This window comes from Solanum verrucosum, unplaced genomic scaffold (genome assembly GCF_900185275.1).
Source record: "Solanum verrucosum unplaced genomic scaffold, falcon-dt-bn FXZP01000075.1, whole genome shotgun sequence".
NCBI classification, from domain to species: domain Eukaryota; kingdom Viridiplantae; phylum Streptophyta; class Magnoliopsida; order Solanales; family Solanaceae; genus Solanum; species Solanum verrucosum.
In genome coordinates this window covers 136,578-148,176 of record NW_026020211.1, presented here as the reverse complement: position 1 = coordinate 148,176, position 11,599 = coordinate 136,578, and the positions used below count along the sequence as shown (strand labels likewise).

Below are 11,599 nucleotides of genomic sequence, written 5' to 3'. Positions count from 1 at the left end.
ATTGATGCCATTTGTCTTGCATCTTTTAATGATGCAGACACAAGTAACCAGGATCAGTATTCAGCGCATCATTGAGCACTCAGAGTCTTGTGGTGAGCCTCCTTGCTTTCCGGAGGATCCCCTTTATTACTTTTAGTAGTTTTAGTTTCATTAGGATATCGTGGGTCTTGTCCTAACATCCATCTCAGTTTTTAGAGGATTCATAGACAGTCAGATGTTAGTTCTTTAGTCTTTTCGTTTTCATTATCTTATGTTGAGACTTGAGTTTGCCTTATTGGCTAGATGAATGTTTTCTTTACAACATTCTAAGTTTTATATGACTTATCTTTGATAAGTTAAATCTTCCGCTGAGTAAGTAAGCCAAGCCAAGGGTTCGCTTGGGGCCATCAATGGTTCTCGAGTGCCAGTTCCGCCCAGGGTGTAGGCTTGGGGCGTGACATTTTATTCATTATTAACTCATGAAAATGGTAAGAAAATATACGAGTGTGAATTGATGAATGATTTGCTAGAATTTTTCACCAACTCTTTCTTATGAGGTACCTCAAATTTTGTTGAATTTCAAACTTGATCACTTTTTGCAAATAACACTTAAGATTTTTTTAAGAAGAAGAAAAGAAATTGTAGTTTAAAAGTGTGAGGAAACCCCTCTATTTATAGCTACCAAATATTAGTATGAATAGGTGTTAATTGTGTCTTATCTAAAAAGTCATAACCTTTCGAAAAAGTCACTGCTTATCGAAAAAGTCACAACCCTTTGAAAAAGGCACAACTCATCAGAAAAGGCACAACCCTTTAGAAAAGTCACAATCCTTCGAAAAAATCACAACCCTTCGGAAAAGTCACAACTCATCGAAAAAGTCACAACCCGTCAAAAAAGTCACAACCCTTTGGAAAAGTCACAACTCATTGAAAAAGTCAAAATCCTTTAATTTGAAAAGGTGTTTACTTTCAATATAATAAAATTAATTAAACTAATAAATAAAATAAATTGAGTGTTTTTAATTGGGGTATTATGGTAATTCAACATTCAAGTTTGGGAGATCATGTTTTTAAGATAGTATAGATATAGATGATTAATGATCGAGTGGGCTTCAAATGTGGGATTCTTAAAGTAGTCAGAAGGAATTATGACATAGATGATTCAGAATTTGTATGTAAATCTTTATAGATTTTAAACTTTAGTTAGTAGTTAGCAAATTTTAACTTACAGGATGCAGATCAAGATATTCTTAAAAAGATGACAGAATAAAAGCCCGCGATAGATTCTTCACTTAGTTATTTTCCACCATCATCAGTGGAAAAATTGAACAATGGAGGGGAAATGATGGCACTGATAGCTTCTGGAGAAGCTCAAGACCGTTACCAGAATGCAGTCACCAGGGGCAGACCTACAGTGGGTCAAGTGGGTTCATATGAACCCACTTGGTTGAAAAATACCATCGTATATATATGTATATTTAATCGGTTTTTTAAAATTGTATGTGTATATTAACTTTTGACTCACTAACACAAGTGTGACCCTTAGCCGAGTGGTGAAGAGGGTTCAATTTTCCCAGCCAACCCGAGCTCGAATCTTTGTTGCCACATTTTAGTTTTATTTTTTATATCTTGAACCCACTTTGTGAAAATTCTGGGTCCACCACTGGTAGTCACCTCAGTGAAACCCAAAGATGATGTTAATCAAACCTACCATTAATCTAATTCTATATGTTTCATCTTTAAATAATAAAATGAAAGAGTAACAATTCTATCAAATCCATTCTTAAGGGTGATATTACAAATACAAAGAACAAAAAAAAACACATAAGCAAGATAATTAATTATTCTTTTTTGATCTTGTCTTGATAATGAAAAGTTAAACAAAATTTAATGTAACAATCAATCTGTTTTTGGACACACATAAAATCCTAAACTAAAAGCAAGTTATAAACAAAGCAACAATTCAACTATATAAATAGAGATAAAGACGATGCTTCAGTAATTGAATTCTTATATATCCTCATGACTGCATAAGGGAGATCTCACAATTTTTCCCACAAATTATGACATTATTTCACCAATTTAGAGCTCCTACACATTAGAATTGTAGGAGTAGCACATAAGAATCTTTTTCTGGGAGAGTTAAATTTATAGGACAAATATTGTTGTATATGAAGAGTCACATAGAAATTTGAAAGGTCATTAAAATAAATATAAAAAAAGATAATCCATGAACAATAATTTTGTAAGATACATGTATCTACTTTAATTTCTTGTCTTCAAGGAGTAATTGTCTATTTGTTTTCTTTTTCTATTTAGTTTGATAGTTTTAAGAGTATAGTGAATGGTTAGATATCCAAAAGCCTTAAGGACATATTTAACTAATTTATTTAAAACAAAATAAGAGAAAATACAAAAATTTAAGAAAAAAAATAGGTTGCTAGGAGCTAACTAAAATAGTGGAAAAGACTAACATTATCAAATAATTCATAGAATTTATGGAATATTTCTTACATTTTTATGTGCTCATATTGGAGTATGACCATATAGACTTTTCACTATCTAAATGAATTTGGCATATAATATGTGTTGAGTTCATTGCAGCTCTTCAATTTCTTCAGACTTTTTGGAGTAAGAAAGAAAAGGTTTTTTTTTTTATAGGTGAATAAAATTGCAGACTTTTAATTTTACATTTACATAAATAAAATATAACTACTAAATTAAATTTACTATTTAATTAAATTTTGATTTAGTATAGAGGCAAAATGGTAATTCAACTTTAAAATTTGGAGCTTCACTTTTAGGTATGATATGATGATGATATGATTCCTTTCATATTTGGGCTACTCATTGGTGATTTTTTGTTGGTATCCCAAAATAACATTTCTTAACCCTGATGAAGAAGATATCATTATTTACTTGTTCGTTCACTTACATGATTTTACCGTGCACCAAATTGTATACTTGCATTGTGGAGTTCGTCAAAGAAAAAAAAAATCACCCAGCATAGTTTGTGATCGACACGATAGGAAAATATTTTTCATAAAAAATAAATGAATTTCTTACTTGTTTTGTTGTGTTTGGTATATACATAAAAAAAATTATCCTAAACTTTTTTTGGCAAAACAGCTCAAAAAAACGTCATATTCAATTGATAACGAAATCTAATCAATAGAATGAGGCATTTCTCATAACTTTTAAAACCTTTTTGGATTGACTTAAAAGTCGATCAAACCTACTTATAAGTCACTTTTAGCTTTTGAAAGTATTTGTCAAAGTTAAAAATAACTTAAAATAAGTTAGAATTTAAATGACTTAAAAAAGATTAAAAGTAGGTACTCCCCTACTTTTCATTTTTAACTTAAAAGTTACTAAAGTTTGACTTTTTAAAAAACTATTTTTAAAAAGCTACTCTTTTAAGTTAAGCCAAGTGGGCTCTTAGTCTTGGAATTCAACGTAGTAGAAATCAATAACGAGATAATATCTCAGATGATGGTCACTCAACTTAACTATGGAATTTTCTCTCAAAAAGTTACTCAAGTTTGATTTTTAATCCAAAAGTCACTCAACTATGAGCGTTTTACTTGTAAAGTCATACAATCTATTTAATCGATTTTTTTTTCACTAAAATTTGATAAAATGAAATTTTTATTTGAAACAAAAATTTCAAAAAGATATTCATTGAAACCATTTATGATTTATGAGAAAATGTGGGTTACCCATTACCAAAACTATGGAAGCAATAGAGGTCCAAGACTCCATGTGCAAAGTCCCAAACATTGAAATAGTTCAAAGTTATACTATTTTTCATCTTACCATATACTGATATACATGTACAAGATTTTCAAATTAAATATTAGGTAGTCCCTTGTGCCATGTCCCAAACATGAAAAACAGAAAGAGTTCAAACTTGGGACTATTTCACAGTTTTCCATATATGTATTAAAGATTTTAAGTATAACAGAAGTATCGAAAACACTCATGAACTTAGCGTGAATTATTAATTTCATCCTTGAACTATGAGAGTCTTAAAAATACCCCTCTACTTTCATGTTTGCTAAACGTGTCACAAGCCAAATTGCTAAAATATTACTTAACAATATGAGGAACTATTTATTTGCAAAGACTAAAGTTCTGATACATATTCAAGAAATGTTAATAAGTCGAAGGTACAACATTGTAAGGATCACCAAATGCTGCAACATTGCCTGGCCTTGAGAATACAATCTACAAAAAAAAAAAAAAAATGGATCATGCGCCTTTGAGTTGTTTTACTTCTCAAACTTGGTGAAACAATATGTTTTCAAATGAAGTAGTTCACATAATTGAATATGATATAGACATAGTTTGAATTTCACCGCACAAAAAAAGAGATTTTCAAAGAACATGAAGCGGTATGTTAAAAACATAGTATGTAATGTTTTGTACCATCTATATTAAATTTTTAGAAGAGGCAGTTAACATAATTCGATCAAAATTGCTCACATTTTACACCTATTAGAAATATGTTTTGAAAGATTTATCACCATACCTGATAATCTCCTAGCGTGCACGTTTTAAATCCAGCAGCACAGTAGTCAAAGTAGTACTCCCATGTCCTGACGAACTTGTCATCGAATCCCAAAGCACGAATTTGGCTAGTGACACAGTCAAGATTCAACATTTAGAACTGATCAAGCTATATATTGTTCATGAAGGAAATAATGGCTTTAACTCCGCGGAGTAGGCTGAGGACTTATTTTGGTTATGTTACGTACCTTTTGTTATTCAGGAAGTTTTTTCGCCAATATCTCAATGTCTGATAGTAATGAATTCCTATATCTTCCAGGTGCACGACACTGCATTTATATCATTTATCAAATGCTTTTGAAAGATTGGCAAGCATGTACACTAGTGCAGAATCACAAAATCAACTCTTTGTTACCATAGTCTGGATGCAGCAGCCATAGCTGATGTTATTCGACTTAGTGCAGGCACACATGCACCTGGGAATATATACTCTTTTATGAAGTCTGAGTTTTGTATGTATTCTGAATACCTCACGTCTGGCGTTGAAATGAACTAAGGAAAGCCAACATTTGTGATAAGCATCATAAAGAAACAAGGGTGACATAACAATGAAGGAAATTAATGTTGGAAAATGAACCTCATATTTGAAGAAGAAAAGCCTTTTAAAGATTTTCGCGATATATGAATTATCTTAATATATACTATGCTAGAAGAAGTCTTAGAAGTTCCTATGTTGTATCTTTCTTTCCAACTCCAATGTAGTTAATCTTTTTATGTAAAGAAAGTTGGATAAGTAAAGAAGAATGCTTTCATCCACTTGTCTTCAAAGGAATTTGAGTGATTTGAGAGTGCTCCTTCTTTCCTAATTTTCTAACAATTGAAGGGAAAACGTGAATAATGTGAAACGTGTTGATGATTCACTTTAATTCATTACCTGCAGAACAAGAAGGCCATCTTCTGCTAGTGCAGATTCACAGCAAGTAAAGAATTCCTCCATAAACTCGTGACCAACAGCTTCTAACATCTCGCTGAAAATGATTATTAGAACTATTATCACACTGGCTTGACTTATAATAAGTAACACAATATGTCCAGATGTATAGATGGATAAAAGCTCACCATGATATAATCCTGTCATATTTGTCCTTATTTGGAATTTGGCGATAGTCACATAGGAGAAATGTTATTTGATCCTGTGAAGAAGTTTCATTGAATTGAAATTTTAATAGATAACACTAGCTCTGAAATTGCCCAAATTTGCTTCAAGAGTTAAGCAGCATATAGTGTTCCCATGTTAATCACTTCTTCGTACAATTGTGGGAATAAAAAGATACCACAAAAGCATTAAGTTGTGCGTAAGTTGGCCTGGACAGAGCCATCATTAGAAAAAACATTTAGGTTAGAAGCAAGAGAATGGAAGAAGGTTTAGTTCACGAAGTGGAATTTCCTAGTTGCTTTAATCAGGTGCCTCAGCTTATAGCAATTATTTTGTAGCATAAACTTAATGTTAGTCAACAACAGCATATCCAGTGTAAGCCCACAAGTGGGATCTGGGAAGGGTAGAGTGTATGTAGACCTTACCCCTACCTCGTAAAGATAGAGAGGTTGTTTCCACTGACCCTCGGCTCAAGTAACACATCTCAAAGCAGTTTGAAAAGGGAAATACGGAAATGAAAGCAGAACCAACCACGAAATAAAGCTTCGTGTGAGTTTCATGTTAGTCATCTAGAAAATTTGAAGCTTCCATTGACATTGTAAGTACTATACCTGAAGTCCTGCTTGCTCAACTCTCAACTGTGCATACTCCAGTTGCTTCTCCGAGAGTGTTATACCAGTTTATTTGCATCCTGTTTGCTTGACAACTTCCATAGCCAAAGTTCCCCAACCAAATCCAATCTCTAAAATGTGATGTTACTTGCTAATTTTTGCCTAAACAAAATCGAGGAAGCAGAATCAATTTTTTTCTGAAATTTATTTAGCAATTTTTACTTAGTTGATGACTTACCTTTTCAATGAGTAGAGAAATCTTTCTCAGCTGTGCAACTTTCAGGTCTTCATCCTCACTCTAGAAAAAAAATAGAAAGAAAACTAGACCATTACTTTGGGAATGTAGCTTGACTAAGAAGAAGAAAAGTGGCAAGCTATGCTGCTCGGACTCTTCAAAAATGTCAAAGGGTGAATGTCAGATTCTCCAAAAGTAGTGCCTTGGAGAATCCGACGCGGGTGCGGCATCGAAAGTAAAGAGTCCAACTTAGGTGGCAAGTATAGTTTGAGAGCTAACCTTGAAAACTGCACATGAGTATGTCATTGTCTCATCCAAAAGAGTGAGAACAGTTCATTACTCTGGAAAAAATAATTAACACCACAATGCTTATAATCCAAAAAATGGAAGCCCATTTTAGGGAAAAAAAAATGTTACATTCTTTGGGAGATATACTATGCAAGTTAACTAGTTACCAGGTTATAATGAAGAGAAATATTCCGACGAGCCTGAGTCAGGGTGTTTCGATTTGAAACGTGTCGAATGAAATATTTTGCCGATGACAGTGCTGCAGTAAAAAGCAATGGTGTCCACCAGCCTCTAGAGCCATGAAAAGTGATGAAGAACATTAGCATATGAACAGAAGTTTATATTTATTGATTTCAGTCCAGTAAACTATTTTACCTTTTCTTGCTAGATGTTCTAACAGATGCTTTCAAATCTCTGTTCGCGATAAATATCTGCAAAAGAACTCAGGGAAGCTAAGTACCAATAAAAAGCTATTCACAACGATAACAAGTCATTTACTCACCATGAAAAGATTAAGAAGACCTTCATTCTTATCAACAAAAGAAAAATTCCCGTGAATAAAAGCATCGGCAAGACCTAGATCAGCTTGAGTTGCAACCTGTAAGAGATGTCGCAGAATTTGCCTTCTGAGTATTCTTTTTCGGGTTTAACTTTTTAAGAAAAAGAAGATTTTAAGTTACCTTCCAGTAAAACTGCATATTATGAACTGTAAGAGAAACTTTGAGAGAGCATTTCCTATCTGTTCCTTGGAAGGTAAAAATTGTACCTCCTTCCAACAAGCTGTATATCAAGACATGTAAAATTATTATCAAAGGTATCTTTAATTATCAGAAAAGAAACTAGGAAATCTTCGAGTAATGAAATAAGCCACGATTCACACGTGTTTCGTTCTGCAGAATGAATAAAACAAGTGTAGTTTCTCAATAAATTAGTCATTCTGCATGTTGCTGCCACTCAAATAGCAAGATCACACATGTGATAAATAAGAAATAGAATCAATGAAATCTGCCCATATTTCGAGATTGAAAGTTATACAAGATAAAACAATCATCACTCACATCATGCATCCTGTTTGAATGTAACTTTTGAAAAATCTAGTAACGAGAAGGTGTGCTCCAGTTTCAGGCCAGGTTGGTACCAAATGTTTGGGGTTGTAAAGAATACTACGATTCCTTCTAAGCATACCATCTGCAGCAACCACACCCGCCTGAGGAGGAGCAAAGATGTCATAGTCATCCACAAAAGCTGCAAAAGACTCCAAATTGTTTACTAAGTTAAAAATTTTATTTGCAGAAGTAGTACTACCTTTAGTCCATTCACATTGAAGCCATAGCCTGAAAGTATTGCAATAAATACACATCAATAAGCAGTGAAACACAAAGTGAAAAATAAAGTGTGCACTACAAGTGTTACAGATCGCTTTCCTTTAACCTTATGCGGAAAAATGCAGTGAATAAAACAAGACATTAGAGGTTGTTGTAATCAGTAGCTGGCATTGAGTAGAAATAGAAAGAAAACAAAGGAACATTTATTGTGAAGCAGCTCTGCATAAAAAGAGATTCATACCGTGATATGCTCCACAAAACCATATTCCTCTCTTCCCTTGGATTTGATGTAGCTCACATGAAGCTTTTGATGCAGCAACTGAGGGGACTAAGTGTCTTGTTCTCCACTTAACCAATGTATGCTCTGGTGTGTGAGGAGGATCGACAGTAACGAGATAAGGCAGCTTTGATTCACCAAGATTCTGTAAATTTAAACAGCTCATAAACTAAGAGAGCAGTTATTACAAGAGAAAAGACTCCCCCCGAAGAGCATTATATTCTAGATCACCAAGGTCCTAAATCATTGAATCCCATAACACTCCTGGATTATATTGAGCCAATATGTCATACATCCTCTATTATTTATGGTTCCGAAAAAGTTACAAGCACTCCATACTGCCGGGTTGCGAGACAGGAACGTTTTGTCATGATGAAGGTAAGTATCACTGTAGTAGAAGAAGAGAAAATGATTTTGCCTTATGACATCATAAAACTTATAAATACTGGACAAAGAGGATGTAACATTTCAACATGATATTTAGAGCTCGCGGTTAGAATTTTATTGGCGGAATTACTAACTATTTTAATCTTGGCTTCCAGTACCATTTTCATAGTAGCTCAGAATAGCAGGTTGTAACTGTTAATTTAACTAAAACCAGCCACCATCAAAACATTCATTTTAACCGATCTTCACTAAAGCACAAAATAGAACTCCTCTGATGATAGAAAATATGTATAGGAACATGGCTATATTTTGTTACCTTTTCTTATAGGTAGAAAAAACAATTAGTACCTATAGACATAGTGGAAAGCACTCAGTATTCTTGTTTCATCATATGTTGCCTCTTTGCCTAACATTTTCAGAGTATCTGGTGCATGTACAGCGATTATGCATCCGTCATATACTTCTGTGGCACCATCATTGCAAGCTACGCTACAACCTGCAAGGGCTCTTTTCTTACACTTGGAATCTGGACTAGTTTCTGACTATATGATAGCGAAATTAAATAATGTATATGAACTCAAAGCTAGACCTTCTTCATTTGTCGATACAGAATTTACTTCACAACCAGTTCTTATTTGGCAGCCTATTTTCTCAAGCTCCTCCTTAACCTGCATTCGTTCATGCCCCTTCAAAGGATGAACCATGCTTAACAAATCTTGCAAGAAAGTGAAAATTGGTAACTATGAAGAAAAAAAATCACCTTGTTTACATATGTATGTGATCGCCTTCTTATAGTGAGCAATTGAGGGAGACCAAAGAGCTGTAACGCAAGAACAAAACCTTCCTTAGGCACTTTAAAAATATAGCACCTGGGCATAACTCAACCCCAAAAGCTAGCTCATGAGGAGACGATTTCTCAAGTCCATATGAGCAGACCGTCAGCTCATTCCCCAATCAACGTGGGACTTTAAGCCACTCTAACAGGCACAAGATAAAATGATACAGCTAATTCAAATTTTGTATATGCAAGAGAATAGACACCTGCAGAAGATGGTGGTCGCGACAAAATGAAAGAATGGAATAAGCAGAAAAGCCCATTACTCCTTCCGAGCGGCAGGACCAAATTGAAGCACATATCGGAACCTATGAAACATAATTGCTTGTTGCAAGATTAATATTTTGAATGAACAAAAAGGCCAAATATATACAAGTATCAAAATCAACAACAAGGACAAACAGCAGTGTCACCAGATAAGACTTCTGAAATTGCTCCGAGTAGCCATGTGACCCGATAAACTGCCCTAATGTTTCATTGCAATCAATGTCAGGATTGTTGTCCAATTCTTCAAGGTAACTGCAATGCAGTGAGAAACGTAATCGTGATGAAATAAATTTCATTGAAGATAGCTCTTTTGCTTGACATATAAATAATGAAAGTGCACAAAACAGAACAATTTAGTCCATTTCCTTCAAATGCATCATGATGTTCAAATGAACAAAAAAGATTTTCTGTGCACTAAATTTCTAATGAGATCAGTAAATCAACAAATTGGGCAAACGATAACAAATACTAATAAGAAGTCACAAATAGTAAAGATAAAAAGTTATTGGTACCTTATAACATCCTGCTTGAATCTGATAATTTCTCTAATCATTTGCCAAAAATATGGATTCAAGACATTCTTTTTCTGTGCAAACAAACTAGAGAATCCATTTCGAGTACCCCATTCACAACCACTGCCTTGGTCTAAGCTCACTGAGAATGACATGTCAGAGATCTCCATATCAACTCCAAGGAACTCAAAAAATTCCATCAGGTTGGGATAAGTTACCTGTCAAATACACATGAGAGAGTAAAAATGTTACTTTTCAAAAATTTATCGGAGAGTAAAATTGTTAGCTTTTAACAAATATAAAGGATCAAAATTATTCAATGCATACGGTACTATTTGAATTGAACCTACTCGCAAATATAAGAAACCAGTTTTTCTCTTTACTAAAAATGGTTTTACCTATTGAAAATGACTTAAGTTTGTCTTCGTTCCATCTATTGGATCCTAAATACTCTTAATATAAATTTTCGGATTAAAAATATCCCTCCTTCCACCTATTGCAACCCCTCCCCTTCCATGCACACATTTAATTTATGAGCAACTTTAGCATTTATCAATAACGCGCATTTAGGTGAAAACAATAAATGCTTACAACTAAATAGATTTGATCATTTTATAAGCTTACTCAACACTCTCTGATCGTACTTACATCATTGAAGACCATAAAGCCAAGGTCAAGATCGACACCATTGATGTTAATGGTCTTAGCATGGCCACCCTGATAGCATTCCTTCTCATAAACCACAACTTTGACTCCAGATTTTGCCAATTCATATGCAGAAAGCAGTCCACTTATATTTGCCCCTACCACTGCTACTTTCATGTTTAAAACATATATAGGCTTCAAAGATACAAACTGCAAAAACAATTACTTAGGAATATATGAAGATTTAAAATGAGAGATGTTAAAACTATATCATTAGTTACACATTCACTCAGAGTTTGATGAAACATTGGTGTATTGAGGCATAAATTTATAATGGATGACAAATTAAACATACAAAATTAATATGTGATAAAATACTTGCACTAGCTAAGTGTCACCTATCTATATCACTTGGTCCTAGTTTATAATTAAAAGAAATAATATATAAACATGACCCTTAACTTAACTTTAGCTGACAACTATGACCTTTAACTTTGAGTGTGCATAAATAGACACTTAAACTTGTATAAAATTGAACAAATAGATACATTCGTCTGACATGGCAATCTTGTG

General features: G+C 33.6%; 1 pseudogene; it reads right to left on the bottom strand.

Annotated features, from left to right (window-relative positions):
• Positions 1-4,134: 4,134 nt before the first annotated feature.
• On the bottom strand, positions 4,135-11,203 carry LOC125830512 (uncharacterized; annotated as a pseudogene).
• Between the last annotated feature and the right edge of the window lie 396 nt (positions 11,204-11,599).